Here is a 25,842-nt window from a genome sequence, read left to right on the forward strand (position 1 = left end):
TTAGAATAAATGTGTCAACTCATGGTGTCAGTGAAATACAAGAAATACATTAAAAAAGAAATGAGGTGTTAATATAAATCACCTGATTTGCGGAAACTGGCATGCGATTGTTTTTCTTTTACTTTTTTTTTTTAATTGTCGTCTTTTGACAGCACACATACTTGAATCTAAACCAACAGAACTTCCCAAACGTCTATATTTTTCATGTGTGAATACTCCGGAGAGACACTGAAACTTTCTGAATTCAATGTACTGGTATCATTACAAACGTTTATTCTTCTGAAATGCTATATACAGTAGCGTTGTTAATGCCAGTAACTACAGGTTTGATAAAGGGTGGAGGACCACTACAACTTCCTTGTTTAAAACTCTTTAGTGCTTTCCCAGTTCTTCGTTCTGGTGGCTGAGAGCAGCTGCACGGGTGACAGAAAGTTCGTTAGACCGAGTACCGCTGTCCGTCATCAGGCCCGAACCCACCGTAACTCAGCATGATGGCACGGCCTAGGGGAGGAGAAGGGCCGCGAAATGCGTAACTGCCTAGACAGACAGTCACACTGGGAGGGCGTGGATATCCCCCTCAGTGACTTTTTTCCCTTTCCTCATATACTCCACTGAAGCGCCTGCCAGATGAAACAGAAAGCTGAAGAAGCCACGGAGGTTGTTGATGTCTAGCGTAGTAACTACGGCGGTACAAGGGCGCCCTCTGGTAAATACTCAGAATACCTCAAAATTGTTTCAGAAGAGTTTTACCCAAAATGAGACACCTTACCTGTAATATAGAAATTGATCTTACCGAGTACCCATGAGGAGCTAATCGGATTTATAATTCTCATTTTGTTGGGAAGGCGTAAGAAAGGTAAACTTTATAAACAACTTTGATTACTTTTTTCACCGTTACTGAAACACGATATGAAAATGCATTTATGAACATTTGTCCGCCCCCCCCCAAAAAAAAGAAAAAAAAAACACTGTATTTTAAAAGTGTGCGATATGTGCTTCGGCCGGGTGGAGAGCTGTTTCTTAGCTATGCCTGTTTGACTTTTTAGGTGTTCTTGAATGAAGTATATAAACTGAGGATTGGCAATATATTACTAATGGAATGCGACTGTAAGGATGCTATGTATAAGACACTACCCTTACGGCAGGTTTCTGAGAAGGGCAAGGTGTTTTTTTTAACTAGCGTTCACTTCTTTCATTTATTTGAAAATGTCAGCATATATAAATATAAATCTATCTGTATATCTTTATATATGTCTTTACACACACACATACACACACACACAAGTATTATATACACATATATACATAGAGGGTGTGATGCGGGTCATTTTTATCCCTTACCTTGTTTCCAGATGCCGGTGGGTTTATTATTTTGTGCTCGAGCTGCTTCCCCTTTACTGGCCACAGTTTTTAACATTTTTTGAGATCACAAGAAGTTTTTAGTCACTTCAGAAGACGTAGGAAAGTTTCATATTATACAGAATGATTTATTCTTAATAGTGGGTTCTCAGATCGAATTGATGTTTATGTAATAAGCCATTGCAAAGTTACAAAGGAATGACTAAAAAGTTGTCAATGTATTTGTCTTTTTTTTTTTTTTTTGTGCATGTTGAAATTTCATTTTATAGTTTCAAATGGCCTCATGCCTACCATTTGTGCCCATGAACCTTTCAGATGTGCCTTACACCTTTCGACCGTCCTGATTTTCACTGAATGCCCAGATTTATGTCTGATATTTTTGGTCTGTTTCTCATAAATGTGTTTTCTGGCAAGTCATTGTGAACTGAAGTTAGAATATAATGCAGACATTTGAGTTTCAGACTTCATACCCTTCAGAAAATTCATGCTAATGTAAAACCTTTTATTCTAGCAACTTTCTAAGTTTGTAAGAAAATTATTTTAAAAAAGTGTCCCTATTTTGGGGCCATTGTCCCCCATTATTTATGGCTTTGTCCGATTTCTTGCTCTAAGAGTTTGAGATGTATGAAGTACCTAATTGTGAGGTTGTTCCACACTGAAAAGGTCTGTCACACATTCAGTGTAAAGAAGTTTTTTTTTTTTATATGATATGCATAGTAAGTAATATTGAATCATGTTAGTTCATCAGAACTTTTTGTATAAGGTAATGCATTTTAACCATCCTGTGCTCTTCTTAGTTGAAGTTGTTAGTAATCTGTTAGCAAGTACTCATGTTTTGCCAGTTTGTCCATATTATAAGAGCTAGTGTTCCACATTCTGGTAATAAAAGATTGAGAATTATGTCATCATGTTGTGTTGTCCTCAAGACTTGCTAAACATTTGAGCTGTAAGTAATAAATTCAAGTTGGAATCTGAGTCACCTGTTTTTTGTGAGGTAAGTGTCTGTCTAAATAATAATGTTGAGACCACCATTTCTTACTGGAGCTGACCTCACTGCACAGTTTTATAGAAAACAGCATCTTTTGTTTCTTTTAAGAGCCTGCCTTTTGCCCACAGCAAAATGACCTGTAGTTTTATACTTGTTGAAATAACAGAGTGAGAATGCGGATGCTATATATATTTGCATGACACATACTCACATACGTACATATATTTATATTTATATATATATATATATATATATATATATATATATATGCGTGTGTGTGTATGTGTATGTGTGTGTGTATGTATGTGTATATGAAGAGAGATAAATATTTAGATATGTACAGCCACACATAGTTGTAACTCAAAATTTGGAATACACATTTGGTAAAGAAGTTAATTTGGGTGTTTAATAAAAGAGAGAATGTACAAATGAGTAAATGCTTATGTGAATCACATATGGCTGAATTTACTTTCATATAGCGTATATATGCAGGAGTGTGCAGGATAATTCGTGTTTGAATGAAAGTGAACATGTGCAAGATTGTTTTATAGCAGTTGTTGTGAATATGCAAGTGTTTTTGGGTTAGGGTTAAGTAAGGGTGTAGATTCAGTGTTGTGTACATTTTGTGTTGTGTGTGATCTGTGTCGTTTGGTCTTGAGTAGTGGTACTGTTAGGGAAAGGGTTTTAGTAACATAGTGTGTAGGGTTACGGTCAGCACACATGAGTAAGGAGGTGTGGGAGGGGGATTTTTTTTTAATTTACATGGCCTGAGGTTAATCCTCTGAGCATGTTCAGGAGCATGTTGATGTTAACTTATCAACATTAAAATATGTATTATATGTGTATGTATATTTACATATATCTATATACATTATATATATAAAATGGTGAGCTGCCTATCGGGAGCTAGGATCCACCACATAACACATGCACTCAGGTCACTCCAAAGCAAGTACAAATATGACTCCATCATTGTCCATGCTGGCGTGAATGACCTGAGACGTACCACCCTGGACTACATGAAAAGAGACATAGAGGAGCTCTCTGATTATGTAGCCCAGGCTGGTATGACCCTGACCCTGAGCAGCATCTTGCCCTCACCATGAATGATGCCACAATACAAAGACAAGATGATCAGCTTTAATAATTGGCTCAATTACTGGTGTCATTCTAGGGGAATCCAATGTCTGTCTGCTTGGGATGACATGCTGGACAAGCCATGCTGCTTCGCAAGGGACGGCTTGCACTTGTCACCACTGGGCTTCCAGATATTGGCTAAGGCTCTTGCCACCCCCATAGTGCTATTTTAGGCAAGGCTCAAAAGACAAACCCACCTCCTTAGAAAACAAAAATGGAAAAAAAATTAAGGGTAATGCTGCTCAACACCAGAAGTCTAAATCTCAAGATGCAGGCTCTCGAAGCACTCCTCAGTATGGAGAACATCGATGTCTGTGCAGTAACTGAAACCTGGTTCAAGGCTCCTGAGAGCACCCCAGTGCTACCAGGCTATACCTCGTATCATGCTTTTCGGCCCCAATACTCGGGCCAAACCAAAAAGGGAGGGGGAGTGTCCATATTCATCAAGGACACCCACACCTCCAGGTTAGTGGCAACACATGAAGCATCAGACACCATCCAGGTGCAACTAACCATAGGCAAAACTGCTATACAACTGGTAGCATGTTACAGAACACCCTCCCAATCTCAGGAACCCCATTCAGCCTTCCTGAAGACATTGGAGGATATGAATGTCTCACCAAACACCATCATATTGGGAGACTTCAACTACCCTAACATAGACTGGGTGCATTATTCTAGCCCTAACACCCTAGCCCAAAGGTTCCTGGAATTCATAAATTCAAATGCAATGGAACAGCTAGTCGCCTCTCTCACAAGGGGAGATAATATACTAGACCTGATCATCACAAACATGGGGACAAAGTGCTCTACACCGGAAGTATACCCCTCACTAGTGAGATCTGACCACAAACTAATCACCCTGGATATACATATCCCACCTCCACCCCCAACACAAAAGACTACAGTGAAAAACTTCTCAAAAGCCAACTTTACACTTTTTAAGACTGAGATAATATCCTTTAAGCCCACTGGGCCAGTGGAAACCACATCCCACAATGCTGAATCCTTCACAAATGCTTTCTACGGGCATCTCCAAGAATGCATGGATCATGCAATCCCAAATAAAACTAAGACCCTTTCCACCAAGGGCAGGCGTCCTGTCTGGTGGACCCCAGCCATAAACAAATTCTACAACAAAAGAAGGAAGCTACTGCACGACAGAGCAAAATCCCATAAAGAGAAGGCATCTCTGATCAGCACTAGTAGAAAGCTACATTCTCTCATAAAAACATCCAAGGCCAACTTTGAGAGAAAAATCGCTATGGACACTAAAGATAACCACAAGGCCTTCTTCTGCTATGTTAGAAACCTGGGCGGAAACCCTCAGATATGCTCAGAGTTAGTTCACAATGACAAAAAATACACTGAACCCACAGATATTGCCAACATTCTGGCAGACAGGTTCAGTTCAAATTTCTCCCCTCCCTCACCCCCAAAAGAAGAAATACTTATTCCAGTTGAATGTAACCTCCCTGTCATCTCAGATGTCCAGGTGAGAACCGCCCTCAGCAAAGCTAAAAACACAGCATCAATGGGACCTGACGGTATCCCGGGTTGCATGCTACGTGAACTCCAAGAGGAGCTAAACCCGCACATAAAAATGCTATTTAACCTTAGCCTTACTGCAGGATATGTACCTGAACACTGGCATACAGCAACAGTGGTCCCACTCCACAAAGGAGGCACCTCTACAGACCCTGGTAACTACCGTCTCATAAGCTTAACCAGCCTGGTCTGCAAAGCTATGGAAAGAATCATTATGGAACTCATAAACAGAGACATTGGGGACCTACAGACACTTGATCCCACCCAGTTCGGCTTTGTAAAGGGCAGATCCTGCCTTTTGAACCTGGTTGACTTTTTCGAAACAGTCACTAGAGCCATTGATGAGGGCAAAGCAGTCCTTACAGCCTACCTGGACTTGGCTAAAGCCTTCGACACAATACCCCACTCTGGCATCATAGACAAGCTCAACAGCTTAAATGTAAATCCATATGTCAGAAGATGGGTTGCAAACTGGCTAAAGAATAGAACCCATAAAGTCAAAATCACTGGAGCCATGTTAGACTCAAAGCCAGTCACAAGTGGTGTCCCACAGGGCTCTGTCCTGGGACCCCTCTTGTTCAGCATTTATTTCTCAGATGTGAAAGCAAACATGGGAGGGTTGTGGCTGACAAAGTTCACAGATGACTGCAAACTAGGTGCCATAGTCGATACACCAGCTGACACATACATCCTACAGAAAGGCCTCACTGAAATGGACAACTGGTGCCGGAGTCATGGCCGTAAACTAAATGTCAAAAAATGTATAGTCATCCCCTTTGGGAAAAACAATGTACCCACAAATTATCACATAGACAGTAACCCACTGAGTACGGGAAAAGTAATCAGAGACCTGGGGACCCAAGTCGATAGTGACCTCTCATTTGACACCCACGTTGCCAAAGTGGTTAGAAAGACTTTCTACCTTGCCCTCCTTATCATGAAGGGATTCACATCCAGATCAAAAGAGGTCTTTGTACCCCTATACTCCTCCCTTATTAGGCCCATGATTGAGTACAATGCCCCATTTGGTATGTACCTCACCCTGCACTTGCAACAGCTGGAGAGACCCCAAAAGTACCTCACCAGGAGGATCAAGGGTCTCCAACATATGTCATATACTGCCAGACTAAAGAAACTCCAGCGCTATTCAGTAGCATACCGCCTACTCAGAGGTGATCTGTGCCTGACTTACAAGACCATGTCCAATCAGGAATTGATGGACATGCTCCACCTCAAAAAATCCAAATCCATCAGAACCACGAGAGCTAAAGATTTAAACCTCAGCACAAATATGAATAGGACATGCTGGAGGGACAGATTCATAACTCAGAGGCTTCCCATACTCTGGAACAGAATCCCAGTCCATGTTGGCAGAGCCCCTCACTGATTCTCTTCAAGAGAAATCTTGACGAGTGGATGGGAGAATGTAGGTTTACCCCGGGGGTCATCTCTGTGTCACTACTAGACAGAGGCACAGTAAACTAATTCTATTATGTAAGGGGGTCTTCACTGTGTCTCTACTAGACAGAGGCACAGTATTCTAAATCTATTCTGTACACTTTTGTACCATTACATGGGGTGGCGAAAGCCACATCACTATGGCTAGGCTTATAAATGCCCCAGGGCAGATAGCCTAGTACTAAACTATGAAACTGTGAAACTATATATATATATATATATATATATATATATATATATATATATACACACACACACATTTCATGTATAATACACCCCACATAGGCATGCACATACAAACACACATTCACACAGACATACACACTACACCCAAACACTGATTTGCAAAGGATCCAAAAAAAAAAAAAAAAAAGGTGCACACATTTTTTCCAGACTCCTGCTAATTATATATATGCTATCTTCGAGATTGCACTGCATTGGGTAAAGGACATATAACCCAATCCCCACTCTACCACAATCTCTTGGTGAAAAAGCTGGTACTTCTTGATCAGCTGATTTTTGATCCACTGTACTGAATTTTTCACTTGTTGATGTGAAGCCAATTCAGTGTAAAGTTCTGTACCTATATATGTGTATAAATATATATACACGGGTACGTCAGATCCAGGAAAACTCACATTACCGATGACCGGATCACTGAGATGAGATCGGCAACACCACACATCCCTGACAATGGTGAGTAGTGCGGAATGGGATGTATTCCCATTTCCGCAATGTGGTGCGATCTCGGAGTTGGTATATTTAAGTGGGGGGGGGGTGCATGTTTCTGTTTATTTTTTAACTGTATTACGGACACAGGAATAGATTCCATTCCATAATACATATACTCATATTTGTCGGGGATGTGGTGGTGTTGGCGATCTCGTCTCGGTGATCCAGTCATCGGTAATATGAATTTTCGTGGATCTGACATGGATCCATATACACACATACACACAGACATGTGTGTATTTATTAATATATGTATGTATGTATAGATATATATATATATATCTATATATATCTATATATATATATATATATATATATATATATACACACACACACATATATATTTATATATAGGTGTATCTAAATGATCTAAACTAGCTTAAGTTCAGCAGTTCAGATATCAAAAGCAAAATATCTAAACTGCAAAACGTATTAACACAAAATACTGACATCCACATACAAAGTCACCATGGTAGTCTTTAGTACACGTTTTCACTCAGAACCACGTGCATCTCACACACACACACACACACACACACACACACACACATATGCATTTAAAACTATCCCCTTACCTAACCATTTCCTTAATCCTTAAAAACATATACTCTCACACGCACCCTACATCTACCCCCTCCCTAACCAGCAAACATTCAGACATATGTGCACACATAAAACCCACGTACCTCTTATGATAAAGCATACATCCCAGAAAGTGAAGTTTCAGTACACAGAACATTTGTACGAGCGACCTTGCATTTAATTCGGCTTTGGAAATAAATGAGTGATAAAATGAGCAGAATCCACAACTTTTTCTCTCATTCTCTCTTTCTTTGTACAGACATGTGTGTGTGTGTGTGTGTGTGTGTGTGTGTGTGCTGAGTGTAACAATTGCTTCTTTAATGTTTCTCTCATATAACTGCATGATGCCTCCCTCCCATTTAGCATATTGTGTATTGTTAATATAAGTCAGTGAATAAAGGAGGCTGAAGGAAGTTGAGAATTATTTTTAGGAGCAAAGTTTGCAAAGTGGAAAGAAGAAGGTTTGGCTGATAGACAAAGATAACAATAATTTGAGGACCTTATAATCCTACCTTGGGGTAGAAACATTTGTTTGTTTTATTATTTTTTATGTTGCATGAACATTTATATTTAGAGTAATCATGAACTGTGATACAAGGTGAGTAGTAATACAAAAAGTTAAAGATATACTAAAAAAGGCAACTTCAGTTTGTTAAAACAGCTGTCTTCTAAGTTCATTTATACTTATAGACACTCTCTAGTTTTTTAGGTTTATCCATATTTGAAGAAATTTGTTTTGATTGTTAGAAGGCTAGCTAGACTTATTCAGTAGATTAAATATGGAGCTTCCATCAGAGTATCTCATTTGTCCTGCTAATATTATAATAAGATAATAAAATAATACTCTTCAATAAAGTCTGTTCTGTTACTTTCCTTTGTTCTGCTCATTTTAGCTGCTGTGGCTAACAATAATCATTGTTATTTCTTCTCATGGACTGTTTGACTTCCCTTTCCCAACAATCAGTTTGACTTTTTCTTGTCATTTACATCTGCCATTTCTTTCAGGATCATTACCTGGCATGATTCTTCTCATGCCTTCACTTTGATATTTAGAGGTTCATCCATGGCCACCATAAACTATTTTTAACAGCATCAATTTTCACCAGTTTCTTAATTGGCTCAATAGTTTCATCTTATTTTAGCATTTCCACATTACTGTCTTGGGATTCATGTTGATAGAGTGATGATAATTCCATCTAATGCAGAGCCATAGAAAACATTTAGCTGAAATCAGTTTTGGCAAAAGTAAAAAAAAATGCAGGGGGCTAATCCCCGTGCATCTCCTTGGCGATCCCTCCCTAAACTTAAATGTACGTACTTCTGGATTGCACAACAGTGGAGAAAAGGGAATTCTCCACTGTCGCTGAAAGTGCTTTTGGCTAAAAATGTTCATTTAATTTGCTTTTGACCAAGTTGTTGATGATACAATGATATATTTCCACTGTTTTGTTACATAGTTGATTGTGATGTATTGCTGCAGTTTACTACTTTGCTGTTTACAGTTAATAAACCATCACATTTATCATTTACACAGCATGATCACTTTCTGTTTCTGGCTGAAAGCCAGATGGTAATTATTTATTTGATCCGTTGTAGGCAAAATATAATTGAAGTTTGCCTCATCTAGTGAAATGACTTTATGATATTCCTCCATCATGTTTACTTTATTATCAGCAGATTCAGTTACAGCACTATAAATGCTTACATTTTTTTCATTGTTTCAGTTAAAGAAGGAGCCTCTTTGGCTAATATGCCTAAAGTTTATTATAATTATTGTTTGTTTCTTGACTGTGGCAGAAAGGGAAGGTGATGTTAAAGAACTTTGTTTGCTATGGTAAATCCGCAGTAACATATGGATTTTTTTATCATGGCAGAAGCTAATATGTTGTTTTGGAGATTCTCTAGATCATATTTAGAAAAAATCCAAATTTGTGAATACATGAATCCTGAGATGGTAGTGCAAAAATATTAATATTCTGTTGTATCCTGAAAGATCTGAGGCATCTGTTACTCCCAAGTAACTTTAAGTGCCTCTTTTGTTCTTATATAGCAGTTTTAATTGTGTTTGCATTCTACTGTCTGTTTGAATTGTCTGAACTGTGTTTTTTTTTTTTACCACATTTTACTGTATACTGTACTTGTTCAGCTGTAGCATAGCCCAGTTCCAGGTTTGCTGTTTTAAGTCTGTTTTGTAATTTCTGAGCATTAAATTCAAGCCATCTTTGTTGGAGAAGGACCTTCTGCACCCTTGTGGGAAGAGAGTGCTATCTTTGTCCCATCTAATCTTGGGTGACTGGACTGGAGCTCAGGGAGAGTGTCCTTATTTGCTAGATTGAGTTAAAAGGGTTATTTCTTGTTTTATTTAATCGCTGCATTTGTGCTTGTTTGCGTGTAGCTCACCATCGTGCACTGCTACGTAGCAGTGGTTACAGTTAGTGGTTATAGATGCAAACATTTTGCTTGTTAAATTTTCCCTTTGTACTTTGCTTGTGGTCCTCCAGAGGTTTTTCGCAGCCCTGCCCTACTGTCAGGTGGAACACTAAGCCTAGCCTCAGAGGTACCAATACTCCTCTCACACACTAGCCATTCCTAAGTGCCATCTCTTTTACTGACCATATACATTTACCTAACACTATGGTTGGACAATTTTTCACAGTTTCTCCAGCCAGCTTGGTCGACATGGGCATCCTGAGGCAGTGTAGCAACTGCCTCATGTTCACTGACAACCCCCTACTCCTAGTCCACACAAACTCAACATGTGAGAGATGCAACTATATTAATAAGTTTGAATCCATGCTCTCTCACACACCAGTCAGTACATATGACAATGAGCAGGTTGTCAGCATACACACCTCACCTCCTACTCCACTCACCCCCACATCACACATACCTACATATGCGGAGGTCCTCACCAGAAACATACCTAAATATCAGAGACCTCCCAAAAATAAACACAACAATGCTACACATAATATGTCCTCTGCAGAACACAGTATACATAATAGCTCATGCACTAGTGTCTCACCTGTCAAGTCCTTAAGGCAAAACACAAAACCAAAACATATTACTCGTAGGTGATTCCATCATGAGACACACAGATGTCCCTCGCACCAGGCTGGTTAAGGAGAAGGTCATGATCAGCTGTATGTTATGTGCCAGAATCCGCCATATCACAAGTGCACTCAAGTCTCTCAACAATAGGTACTGTTATGACTCTGTCAGAGTTGGTGTGAATGATTTGAGACATACCTCTCTGGACTATATGAAGAGAGACATGGCTGAGCTTTCAGACTATGTATAGCCTTGAGCAGCATTTTACTTTCAACTAGGAGATGCCTCAATACAAACAAAAAATGATTGACTTCAATAATTGGCTTAGTTTCTAGTGTCATTCTAAGGGGATGCAGTATCTGTAAGCCCGGGATGACATGATCGACAGACCACGATACTTTACCAGAGATGGTCTTCATCTGTCACCCCTGGGATCTCAGCTACTGGCTGTGGCTCTTGCCACCACCACAGTGTCTTTTTTAGGCAGTGTCTCAAGGACAAAATTCCTGATGTAAAAACTCCATCTAAAAACAAGGTTATGCTACTAAACGCTAGGAATCTTAATGTGAAACTGACCTCACTGGAAGCAGTCCTCACCTTGGAAGACATAGACATTTGTGAAGTCACGGAGACCTGGTTCAAGGCTGTGGATAGCAGCCCAGCCATACTAGACTACACCTTCTTCCACATGTTCAGACCGGAGTGAAAACTAAAGCAGGTGGTGTATCGATGTTCATTAGCGATAAATACACCTACAGATTGATTAAACAGTATGATTCCCAAGAGATAGTTCAGGTGCAATTAACTGTTGGTAGGACACCTATTCAAGTCATTTCCAGCTACAGGACCCCCTCCATGAATCAGGACACCTACTCTGCCTATTTGGATCTACTTGAGTCTATCAAGATACATCCAAACACCATGGTTATGGGCGACTTTTACTACCCATCAACTGACGGGTGAATTACTTGTGCTCTAACTCAGTTGCCCAAAGGTTTCTCAATTTTTTTAACTCCAATGGCATGGGCCAGCTGGTTGACGCCCTCACAAGGGCTGCCAACATCATGGATCTGGTGCTTACCAATATGTGGGACCACTGTAGCACCCCCACTGTGAGGTCTTTCCTAGTTAAATGTGACCACAAATCAGTCTCATTCGAAGTAACTATCACACCTGACATCCCCCCAGCAGCAACTAAACTAAAAAACTTTTTCAAAGTGCACTATTACCTCTTATTGGATGATATAAATAGCTTTACTGCAAATCCTCCCTCAGATTGAACTGGCAACTTGGCCAAGTTCTATACCAATGCTTCATACAAACACCTGTATAACTGCATTGACTCGGCCATAACTGATAGGACTAAACAAGCTCCTCAAGAAAGAGCAAACCTGCCTGGTGGACAACTGTCAATAAGAGGAAGAAATTGCTGTCTAAGAGTAAAAGGGAGTGAAACCTAAATTGGAAACACTCCCTCCAAATAAGACATCTTGTGAAGGCCTCCAAAGCAAACTACAAATCCAAATTAGCTTCCTCAAACAAGGATAACCATAAGGCATTCTTTAGTTACATCCATAACCTAAAGGAAAGTCCCAGATTTGTGCCAAACTGGTAGTTAATGATACCAAATATACTGACTCTGCGGACATAGCTAACCTGTAAGCCAACAGGTTCTGTGACAACTTCATTCCCCTGTCTCCACCACACGTACCCCATGACATCCCTACCACCTGTTCTCTACCTTGTATCTGTTAAGAGCAGGTCATAAACTCCTCTCTAAGACCAAAAACACAGCATCTATGGGACCTGATAACATCCTAGGTTGTGTCCTACATGGTTCAAACAAGAATTACCAGCACCGCTGGGTACTCTTTTTAATCATAGTCTAACCTACGTCATCCCAGCTGAATGGAAAATGGCCACTGTTATCCCCTTGCACAAAGGTGGTGCTTCCACTGACCCCCAGAACTATAGACCTATTAGCCTGACTAGCCTTATCTGCAAGGCCATGAGCGAATCATCATATACCTTCTCAGTAAAGATATAGGTAATCTCCAAACCCTCAACCCTACTCAGTTTGGATTTGTCAAAGGGAGATCATGCCTGTTAAAAATGGTGGACTTCTTCGAGACAGTCCCTAAGGCACTGGATGAGGGGTAATCTGTGCATACAGCTAACCTAGATTTAACCCAGGGTTTTGACATTATCCCCCACTCAGGCATCATTGAAAAACCCACCCAGCTAGGTATCAACCCTTGCATCATTAGATGGCCACTGAGTGGCGTACTGATAGAACCCATATAGTCAAAAATAGGGGAATCCACTTCCAACCGCAGACCTGTATCCAATGGTGTTCCACAGGGATCATTCATGGGACCTGTCCTGTTTGGAATCTATTTCTGCAAAGTACAAGCCAAAACTAATGGTCTGTGGCTGACAAAGTTTGCTTTTTCTTCTTCTTCTTCTTTCGGCTTTTTCCCGGTTAGGGGTCGCCACAGCGGATCATCTGTCCGCTCATGATTGGCAGTGGAGGTTTACGGTGTCAATTTGCCAGCCCGGCGCCCAACCTTCCACAGAAGGCACACACACACACTAGCCATTCCTAAGTGCCATCTCTTTTACTGACCATATACATTTACCTAACACTATGGTTGGACAATTTCCCACAGTTTCTCCAGCCAGCTTGGTCGACATGGGCATCCTGAGGCAGTGTAGCAACTGCCTCATGTTCACTGACAACCCCCTACTCCTAGTCCACACAAACTCAACATGTGAGAGATGCAACTATATTAATAAGTTTGAATCCATGCTCTCTCACACACCAGTCAGTACATATGACAATGAGCAGGTTGTCAGCATACACACCTCACCTCCTAATCCACTCACCCCCACATCACACATACCTACATATGCGGAGGTCCTCACCAGAAACATACCTAAATATCAGAGACCTCCCAAAAATAAACACAACAATGCTACACATAATATGTCCTCTGCAGAACACAGTATACATAATAGCTCATGCACTAGTGTCTCACCTGTCAAGTCCTTAAGGCAAAACACAAAACCAAAACATATTACTCGTAGGTGATTCCATCATGAGACACACAGATGTCCCTCGCACCAGGCTGGTTAAGGAGAAGGTCATGATCAGCTGTATGTTATGTGCCAGAATCCGCCATATCACAAGTGCACTCAAGTCTCTCAACAATAGGTACTGTTATGACTCTGTCAGAGTTGGTGTGAATGATTTGAGACATACCTCTCTGGACTATATGAAGAGAGACATGGCTGAGCTTTCAGACTATGTATAGCCTTGAGCAGCATTTTACTTTCAACTAGGAGATGCCTCAATACAAACAAAAAATGATTGACTTCAATAATTGGCTTAGTTTCTAGTGTCATTCTAAGGGGATGCAGTATCTGTAAGCCCGGGATGACATGATCGACAGACCACGATACTTTACCAGAGATGGTCTTCATCTGTCACCCCTGGGATCTCAGCTACTGGCTGTGGCTCTTGCCACCACCACAGTGTCTTTTTTAGGCAGTGTCTCAAGGACAAAATTCCTGATGTAAAAACTCCATCTAAAAACAAGGTTATGCTACTAAACGCTAGGAATCTTAATGTGAAACTGACCTCACTGGAAGCAGTCCTCACCTTGGAAGACATAGACATTTGTGAAGTCACGGAGACCTGGTTCAAGGCTGTGGATAGCAGCCCAGCCATACTAGACTACACCTTCTTCCACATGTTCAGACCGGAGTGAAAACTAAAGCAGGTGGTGTATCGATGTTCATTAGCGATAAATACACCTACAGATTGATTAAACAGTATGATTCCCAAGAGATAGTTCAGGTGCAATTAACTGTTGGTAGGACACCTATTCAAGTCATTTCCAGCTACAGGACCCCCTCCATGAATCAGGACACCTACTCTGCCTATTTGGATCTACTTGAGTCTATCAAGATACATCCAAACACCATGGTTATGGGCGACTTTTACTACCCATCAACTGACTGGGTAAATTACTTGTGCTCTAACTCAGTTGCCCAAAGGTTTCTCAATTTTTTTAACTACAATGGCATGGGCCAGCTGGTTGACGCCCTCACAAGGGCTGCCAACATCATGGATCTGGTGCTTACCAATATGTGGGACCACTGTAGCACCCCCACTGTGAGGTCTTTCCTAGTTAAATGTGACCACAAATCAGTCTCATTCGAAGTAACTATCACACCTGACATCCCCCCAGCAGCAACTAAACTAAAAACCTTTTTCAAAGTGCACTATAACCTCTTATTGGATGATATAAATAGCTTTACTGCAAATCCTCCCTCAGATTGAACTGGCAACTTGGCCAAGTTCTATACCAATGCTTCATACAAACACCTGTATAACTGCATTGACTCGGCCATAACTGATAGGACTAAACAAGCTCCTCAAGAAAGAGCAAACCTGCCTGGTGGACAACTGTCAATAAGAGGAAGAAATTGCTGTCTAAGAGTAAAAGGGAGTGAAACCTAAATTGGAAACACTCCCTCCAAATAAGACATCTTGTGAAGGCCTCCAAAGCAAACTACAAATCCAAATTAGCTTCCTCAAACAAGGATAACCATAAGGCATTCTTTAGTTACATCCATAACCTAAAAGGAAAGTCCCAGATTTGTGCCAAACTGGTAGTTAATGATACCAAATATACTGACTCTGCGGACATAGCTAACCTGTAAGCCAACAGGTTCTGTGACAACTTCATTCCCCTGTCTCCACCACACGTACCCCATGACATCCCTACCACCTGTTCTCTACCTTGTATCTGTTAAGAGCAGGTCATAAACTCCCTCTCTAAGACCAAAAACACAGCATCTATGGGACCTGATAACATCCTAGGTTGTGTCCTACATGGTTCAAACAAGAATTACCAGCACCGCTGGGTACTCTTTTTAATCATAGTCTAACCTACGTCATCCCAGCTGAATGGAAAATGGCCACTGTTATCCCCTTGCACAAAGGTGGTGCTTCCACTGACCCCCAGAACTATAGATCTATTAGCCTGACTAGCCTTATCTGCAAGGCCATGAGCGAATCATCATATACCTTCTCAGTAAAGATATAGGTAATCTCCAAACCCTCAACCCTACTCAGTTTGGATTTGTCAAAGGGAGATCATGCCTGTTAAAAATGGTGGACTTCTTCGAGACAGTCCCCAAGGCACTGGATGAGGGGTAATCTGTGCATACAGCTAACCTAGATTTAACCCAGGGTTTTGACATTATCCCCCACTCAGGCATCATTGAAAAACCCACCCAGCTAGGTATCAACCCTTGCATCATTAGATGGCCACTGAGTGGCGTACTGATAGAACCCATATAGTCAAAAATAGGGGAATCCACTTCCAACCGCAGACCTGTATCCAATGGTGTTCCACAGGGATCATTCATGGGACCTGTCCTGTTTGGAATCTATTTCTGCAAAGTACAAGCCAAAACTAATGGTCTGTGGCTGACAAAGTTTGCTTTTTCTCCTTCTTCTTCTTTCGGCTTTTTCCCGGTTAGGGGTCGCCACAGCGGATCATCTGTCCACTCATGATTGGCAGTGGAGGTTTACGGTGTCAAGTTGCCAGCCCGGCGCCCAACCTTCCACAGAAGGCACACACACACACACACACTCACACCTAGGGCTAATTTAGAGTGTCCAATGGCTGCAAACTGGGGAGTGGTCATAGAATCTCCAAATAATGTAAACAATCTTACAAGAGGGTCTTACACAAACAAACAATTGGTGCCAAAGTCATGGCCTTAAAATTAATTAAAAAAAATGTATTATCAACCCTTTCAGTAAATGCAATGTTCCTGCTAACTACCACATCAATAACAACACCCTAAGTATGCATTCAGTGGTGAGAGACCTGGGACACAGGTTGACAGCAACCTTACCTTTGATCACCATGTCTCCACAGTGGTAAGAATGGCATTCTATATTGCTCATCTCAAAAGTAAGGGCATTGCAGCCAGAAAAAAAGAAGTTATAACCTTTCTGTACTCTTCCCTCATAAGACCAATAATTGAGTACAATGCCCCTTTTAGTATGAACCTTTCCAAGCAGCTGCAGCAATTGGAGATACCACAAAGGTTCCTCATAAGAAAAATTCAAGATCTTTTACATCTGTCCTTTGTGGATCATCTGAAATCACTGTCACTTTATTCTGTTTCATTCAGACTACTCAGAGACGATGTATGCCTTACATGTAAGGCAATTTTTGGTTCATAGGTGTTTACTTATCTAATGACCACAATGGCCTTTTTAAGCCTAGCCATGCATCTTACATCTCTGACAAGATCTGATACGCTTGATAAGTGTAAGCATGGGCCTGGAAGATGAACCATTTACAGATTACCTGCTTCCATTAGAGACATAGGTGCCAAACAAGGGAGGAATTTCTGGTTTCCCATCCAATTGTCTAAGTTGCACTTGAATTGGGTTAGGGAGGAACTCTGCTTCACATGGATGGGGAGTCTGTTCCATATACGGGGTAGTCTCTGGGATACATACCTATCTCTCTAACAGGTCTTATTTATATCACAGGCAGGGTGTAAGTCTTTAGAATGGGTAATTTTGCTATTGTTTGTTTTGTGTATATGCAGGAGGTCCATCAGAGTGGGGTTTGACAATGCCCTGTATGCCAGGCATAGATCTCCCCTGCCTGGTCTGCATAGGACATATTACTTATGCCCTGTATTCTTTTAGTGAGGAACCTCCATGGATGTTCCAGTTGTTGGATATGCCTGGTTAAGTACATAGCAAAGGGTATATTGTACTCAATGATAGGTCTGATGAATGCTGAATACAGTGGAACAATGACTTCCTTGGACTTAGATGCTATACCTTTATTTATAAGTTGTGCAACATAGAATGATTTCCTCACCACTGTAGACACATGATGATCAAAGGCTAGATTACTATCTATGTGCGTCCCTAAGTCTCTGACTACTGGGCCTACTCTAAGGGGTGTGTTCTCAATATGATAGTTACCAGGGATGGATGACTTCCCAAAGGATACCTTTGACCCTGCTTTATTGGAAATGCTGCATATCCGCAAGTCAAATGGTGCATGGGTTACTTGCTCTAAAGACCTTAAGCTGGTATATGACATTAATAGAACCTGCTGGAGGGACAATTTTGTCTCCCAGAGGTTACTACACCTTTTTAACGGACTCTCATTTCAAGTCAAACAGAGCACCTCATTGGTCCTGTTGAAATACAATCTGGGCGATAGGATGTTTAACCATAAATTCACCTCTGGGGTTGCACCTGTGTCCCTCTTGGGGTCTATATTATATGCTCGAAGTTTTAAAACTTCAACTCACATATGATCGACACCATATGAGTGAAGTTTTAAAACTTTGAACAAATAATAAAAAAAATAAAAAAAAAACAAAAAAAACTTACCAGAATGCTCCGGGAGTGGGGAAAGCCCCCCTGCACCCCACACACCCCGTGCTACTTAAATATACCAACTCCGAGATCGCACTACATTGAAGTAAAGGGAAATATTCCCTATGGTGATCTCTGTTGAAACTTGCGAGCTTTCAAAAGTTTGCTCATATGGTGTCGAACATATGAGGCTCGAACTTTTGAATTTTCACAATTTCTAATGGAACCCTCCCTGTTGGACAGGTGCAATTGGTGCTGATTGTGGAAATATGGGTAGAGCTTGCTAGGCTTGTAAGGGCCCTAGGGCCATTAGCCTAGTAACTTCCTATGATCCTGATTGTGACAGTACTGTATTCGGTATGGATATCATATAAGCATTAGGTATTGTTTTGGACAGCAATAATACGATTCTGTGGAGAGATAAAGATTCTACAGTATGTACAGTGATGCAAACAGAATACATTTTTAAAAATTGCGTGCAGTAAATTGTGCAGATAATACATAGAATTTAAAAGATCAGTTCTTGTTCAGTTTTTGTTTCAGTTTGATTGAGCTCATCAGCATTGTCAATCAAGACAGTTCAGTCATATGTGGCTTTATCTATGCTGCAATATTACCTCCACTGTAATTAAGAATACACTTCCCAACATTCTTATTTTGCTGTTTCTTGTATTTGTTATATTAATAAATGTTCCTAATTAAACTAGGGAGTTTCCACATGACTTCTGTGGTGAAACTACATTACAGTGTGTAGCACCGAAATATAGTACTTTTATGGATATCCACAGAAATTTGTCACTGATCATCAGTTGGCAACATATCCATCTTAAGAACAGCAATAAGTAAGTGAGCTCTTGTCATGGATTTACCTATTCAAAAGCAGGAAAAAAAATTCCATGTGTCCTGGTCAGCTTCTCTGTTACTATATAATATTCATTGTTATGACTGAAAGCATTCTAAATTGTGTTACTCTAACAAGTAGTTGCCAAATGATTACCTAAACAACTAAATTAATATGCAGATTCAATATCAGGGACTATTTTAAGAATGCATGTAGGTATGTTACCTAATGAAACTTCATTTAAAGAGCTAATTTTGAATTGTTAACATAATGATACAGATGCTCCTTTTTAAGTGGTTCTTGGTTGGACTTTGTTGTTACTATTAGACTTTGTGGTATTTTGTGAAGAAAGATGGTACACCACAGAAATAAAAACATTAGTATAATTTTGAACAATTTTGATTATTTTATATTTTGCACCTTCAAGTGTTAATTTAATTAGAATTAGTATTTCCAGATTATTAAATGTGCAGTGCTTACTTCTTTTCTTACATATTTGCTGGATAATGGCTGCAGTGTGTAAGATATAGAGCTATAAATGTGTCATTTCTGAACTACAAGCAACCCAGAGTCATATGTCAAAAACACTTAATCTGGATTAGAATATAATTTTTATTTATTTATTTGAATTTGTTGACTTGGGTATAATCCTGATCACAGCAGACCAGTTCCTGTCTTAGCTGGGTAATGTTGATATCATAACATACAAAATATAGTCATTACTGTAAGAAGAAGATAGGAGTGACAATAAACCAAGAAAAGAAAACATATTCCAGTAGGCAGTGTTATATTTGCTAACACATTTAAGAAAATATGGAATACAATGTATTATGTTTCAAGAAAAAAATGGAGAATGAGGCCATTTGTCTGGTAGTCTGTTGTTGCATTTATTAAATGTGTGCATACATATAAATATTTCAAGCATGGGTGTCAATGCCCATCTACCCTGCCAATATACTGAAACACTTGTTCCCATAATGAGTACCCAGGCTGTTCTTTAAAATATGTAAACTAGTACTTGTTTTAATGTAATTTGGTGGTCTGTTCCATGCATCAGTTGCTCTCTCAGAGAACCAATTATTACACTTTTCATTTCTATAGTATCTTCTACATAGGTTGTCTGATGATCCTCTAGTACTTTTGATAACCCCAAACATTCTCAGATATAGTTGTCTTCAAATGCCCTATATACCCGAATAGAATCTCCTCTTAGATATCTGTAAGAGACGCTGTACAAGTTCAGATATTTTAGTCTTTCATAATAACTTACATTTTCACATCCATGGATGTCCTTGGTATATTTTCGCTGTACTCTTTCCAGTTTACTAATGCTTGTTTTTTTATAAGTTTTCCATATTGTTATTCCATACACAAGTTTTGGTCTAATGTAATGACATCATCACTTTTGATTTCCTAGACTGTATAAATATTTTTATACTACCTATAGTTCTGCAACTGTCATTAACCAATTGGTTGATAGGATTAGAAAAATTCAAAGCTGGATCTACCCATATACCCAAGTCCTTAAATGAACCTCCAGTTTCAATCACTGTGTGCTGTATTAAATATTCCTCTTTCAGTTTATGCCTCATATCCTTAGTTTTTGATGTATTTATCAGCATGCTTTTCTCCTGTGCTCAAATGGTCAGTTAGTCGAGTTCAGTTTACCCAGTTTCAGGTCATCTGCATATAGACTGTAGAACACCGCAGATGAAAAAGTTAGGTCTGAAAGATGCAATCTAAACAAGTAAGGGTCTAGGACAGACCCCTGTGGGACACCCTGACTGTAACCAAGAATTTCACCTGTCCAGTTGCTGTATGATACTTGCCATGTCCTATTTGTAAGCAGCTACCCATCTTATCAAGATTACATTGATACCTAGTAGTTCTAATTTATTGATCAGTGTTTTCATTCATAGCTGTAATTATATTGGTATAGAACATTATGTTACAGGTGGTAATAGATCTATTTTCAACATATGCATTTTGATATATGGCTTCAAGTCCCAACCTGCCTAATTCTGACAACAACTTATCCAATATTACCTTCTCCATTATGTTTCCACAACAGGAAAAAAGACTTAAGGGTCTGTATGACTCTGGGTTTGTCCTACTCTCCTTTCCCTTTGACAGGTTTAATAAGCGCATGTCAACAGTTTTGAAGAACCTCCCCCATATTTACATAACTTAGTTAATAATAGATATAATAGTACTGTAAATTCTTGTGGAAATGTTCCCAGGTCATTACTAATTCCATCTCATCTCTGTTCTTTGTTTGAATCCAGTTTGCACAGATCTTTTTCGATATAATCTAATCTGATTTGAGTATCTGAGGTTAACTGGATGTCACTAGGACAACTTATCACCCCCTTTGGGATAAGTTTTGCATAAGATATTTTTTTTGCGTAAGATTTTGTAAATATATCATTAATCTGTTGTGTCTGAGAATACATGTTAGAATCTATACAAAGTTTATCAGTTTGTATGTCTTGATTCTGTTCACATCTAATGTATCTATAAAAAGGTGTTCTATTATGCTCAATATCTTTATATAAAATTTCTTCAAATTTTTATTGATCTTGTCTCATGCTATGCATAATTTGTTTGTCTAGCATGTTTGTTTCAGTTTTTAAAGTTGTAGTTCAACCTCTCTTCTATTTCTTATATTTTTTCTTTCTCACCTTAATTAGGTATCTTGTTCTTATGGAAATATATCCGTCTGAGGTTGTAGGCCTAGACAGTGATGTTAAATGTTTTTTTTATTTTTTTGTACTCAAACAATTTCTCTTTCAAAACAATCCACATTCCATCTGCAGTTTTTCCACTGAACATGTCACTGCAGTTAGTTTTACATACTGTGTTGCTTCCATATAATCTGTAATTAATCTTCTGTGCGCTGATTTATATTTCAGTTTGGCAGAATTATCTAGCAACAAATTAACCTTTATAACCCCATGATCACTGCATATCAGTGCTGGTAAAACTTGACTTGAAGTAACAGTAATTTCTTTAGGAACACAATGTCTAGTATGTTCCTTTCCCTGATATTTTTTTTTACAATCTAAAGCAATTGTTGTTCCTGAACGTACATTGTGAACAATTTCTTTACTAATGTTGTTGAATTAATATTATTAAAGTCTGTTTCTGGTAAATTTAAGTCCCCAGCTAATATTGTTCATCCCTCCTGTGTTTCATGCAAGAAAGTTATGAATTTCCCAGGGTCATCAGCACTTGACTTTGGTGATCTATACACTCCAACAATTGTTAAATGTTCCAGGACTGTTTTTTATTATCACAGTTACACAGTCTAGAGTATTGGTGTTATCATTGAAGATGTAATAATCACAGGTCTTATAGCTATCTTTAATCTACATCTCCACCTGAGTTTTTGTTAGAATGTCTGTTACAGTAAAAACATTTATACCCTAACATAACTGGACTGGTTAAAGGCATTGTTCTTTAACCATGTTTCACAAGCAATAACAACATCAATTTTGTGGAACCTTAGAAAAAATTATCAATTAAAAAAAAAAGAAAGTAAACTTTATTATTAAGGCACCTAGCATTAACTACCACCAGAGATGCAGCAAATGTTCCTATCTGTGAAAATGTTAAATTTTCTACCTGGCAAAAAATCCTGCCTAGTGTTTGCCAAATTTTGCAAAATATCTGCTGAAAAAATTCTCTTCCCTGATCTTGACCATCCTGTCTGAACACCTGTGTGTGCAAAACTAGGCTTGGATGCTATACACATTTCCATTTTTTAAAACGGGACATTCTGTCCATGTAGGTATTTACTCAAAAAATCTTTTCATTCATGGTGACCTGACTATCCTTTTTGTATGTGATCTGTGAAAAATACATCCTAACACCAGTACAAGCTGTACTATCTAAGAGGGCTTTACCTCCCACCACTGCTAGTTATGTATTCTAACCCCAAAATAACTGTAGTTAAACATATGATGAAGGCTATGACATTCTGCACTCCCAAAACTAGTATATTTTCTGCTACTTCACTTCAAATCTAGATGTAGTTTTACATTTTGAAAGCATTTGATTTTAAATCATGAAAAAAATAATAAAAACAGGCTATTATATCTTTTGCTACGAGTTGAGCCCAGAGTCCACATCATTACAGGCTGATGCTTCTGATGACTGATCTTTAAAGCATTCAATTAATTAGCCTAGATTGCCTAATTAAGCTTGCCCAGTGTCTCTTTAACGAAGCTACACAGTTGATAACAGCATTAGAATTGTAAAAGAAAGGCCACAAAAAGCATAACTAATGCACAGCTATTCACGCAAATAGTTTCAATGAAAATGAGCACGAGAGACAGCTATGGAAAGATAAATTATATTTTTGTTGCAACACTGTAACCACTATTATAAACAGTGAATCTCCTATAAGAAGATAGCAGCTTCTTATTAGGGGGTAGTGCCAACTCTCTCTGTTTCTACTTTTATTTTACAGGAAAGTTGCTTTCATCCAGCATTCTTAATTTGCCAGTAAATAATCTTTCTATGATACCTTTTCTATGCCCTTCGTACAGGAATAATGACATGGTACTTTTGATGATGTGTCAGGAATAACATGAGATTGGCGACAGATTCATAAAATTCCATTCCTGGGTGGAGGTTCTGTTAGTTACATAACATGTGCAGTGTTGACCTTTTACTGTGATTAGACCTAAAATGTCAGTATGTCATTCTCAAGTGATTGATGACAGACTGTGAGGGGACATTGAACACAGCTGCAGTGGGTTGGGGTCTTTTTATTTTTTCTTTTAGTTGTCAATCAGCAGGAAATAACTTCCTGAATGCTTATTTGCAAATTATAAAGTAAGCTTCAGTGTTCCAAAAACTTCATTATACTGAATAACACAAATGAATATTTAGTAATTAGTAATAATATAAAAAAAATCCATCAGAATTATTTACTGTATGAAGCTTGAAAACATTATGATAAGAACATTTTGAGAATTAAACGGACTGTGTGCACATTTAAAGTATGGTTTTATTACCAGACTGAATCTTGTTGTTTAGAAAGCCTACATAAAAACATTTCCATTCATGGCAACTTTATTTTGTATGCTCACTAAAAGTCTCAGCTGTATGATCATTTAATAGAGTAAACCACAGAGAAAATAAGCAAATTTGAAGGAAATGTTCACTATTCTCTGTTTACTTTATTAGGTTTGAATTCTATGTATTCATCTGTGTCACCTGCAAACAATAAAACAATATGTCACATGATGGATTTCCTTAGTGTTTCAAATAGCATTAGTGTTTTGAAGGAAATTGTGTACCTTTACCAAAACACATTAGTGTTTTGAAGGAAATTGTGTACCCTTACCAAAACATTACTGTTCAGTTATCTCATTAAATGTGCCATTGTATATTCTTACATCATACATGTAGCACCCTGCTCCACAGTATCTTTAAAAATTGCCCTTTATGAAAACTCCTTCACAATACAGTACCATGCAGTGAAAAGGTCATTATTCCATAATCTTGACTAATGTAATCAAATCATGCTATATGGTGCTCCCCCACATCATTATATTATGCCACCAAATGTTTGTTTGTCTTTCGGCTTTTCCTGGTAAGGGGTCGCCACAGCAGAACACCGGTCCGCTAATGATTGGCAGTAGATTTTTACGAAACACTGAGGTGCCAGCTCGACACCCAACCTTCAACGAAGGCACGCCCATTTACACACGCATGTCTTTCTAATGCTACCCAGCTGCGGGGAGGACATGCAGACTCCACACAGAAGGCACTCCCAAGTCCAGCCGAGAATTGAACGGGAGAACCTTTTGCTGTGAGGTAACAACGCTACCGCCGTACCACCGTGGCTTGCATATTATGCCACAAAATGTTAATAATAATTATAGTAGCAGCAGTCAAAAAAATGCTACCAATCAGACATGTCACAAATGCCTAATTTTTAGATAACATTTTGTGGCATAATATAAAATGTTATCTAAAAATTAGGCATTTGTGACATGTCTGATTGGTAGCATTTGTTTGACTGCTACTACTATTATTATTATTATGTTCCTTTGTTTTCTTTTAATCTCTTAGTTCATCTCTAAAATGATCATTTAAGTCACGTGACACCTTAAAAAAATCTATTTATCAGTAGAAAGTATAACTGATGTACTAGAATTAAGCAAACAGAATTAATAATTGTGCTATAGCATTTTTATCCATTAATATATATACTGTAATGGCTCTAACATGACTTATCCAGCCTAGCCATATTAATTAATTCCTGGTGCTTATTGGAACTGTTGTACCCATTTGAAAGCCTGGTTGACATCAAACAGCATATCCAACATAATTAGTTAAAATAAGTAGTTTTAATTCCTTTGTTTTGTCTATAGTGTTGGTTATTATGTATATGCCAGATGATTTTTAAAATTATCTGAGAGGCCTCCAGGCCAAGGGACATGGGGTTATTACTAAATTACTAGTACACAGATAAGGAGTAGTAATTTGGCATTATTTGTAAAATTATGCAGGAGCAAGAGGACATAAAGGCATGTTAGTGCTTGTGTGTGAATAGATTATGCCTCAAATTTAAAGCGTATAAAAAGGCACTTATTTAAAGAAAGAAGAACATGATCATGATATGTCAAAGTGTAATGACACTTCAAAGACAGAACAATTGGAGACCTACAGCAAGCCTTACAAAGAACAATGAAAGAAATG

General features: G+C 38.9%; 1 protein-coding gene across 1 annotated transcript in view; it reads left to right on the forward strand.

Annotated features, from left to right (window-relative positions):
- Positions 1-230: 230 nt before the first annotated feature.
- The window catches only part of SEMA3D (semaphorin 3D), a 1,474,119-nt gene continuing 1,448,507 nt past the window's right edge, over positions 231-25,842 (forward strand). Inside the window, exon 1 of the mRNA XM_044088351.1 lies at positions 231-856. The gene's annotated coding sequence lies outside the window, so the exon portion shown is untranslated. The remainder of the gene's footprint in view (positions 857-25,842) is intronic.

The sequence above is a fragment of the Protopterus annectens genome, chromosome 11.part0, assembly GCF_019279795.1.
Source record: "Protopterus annectens isolate FY-2018-M chromosome 11.part0, PAN1.0, whole genome shotgun sequence".
NCBI classification, from domain to species: Eukaryota; Metazoa; Chordata; order Ceratodontiformes; family Protopteridae; genus Protopterus; species Protopterus annectens.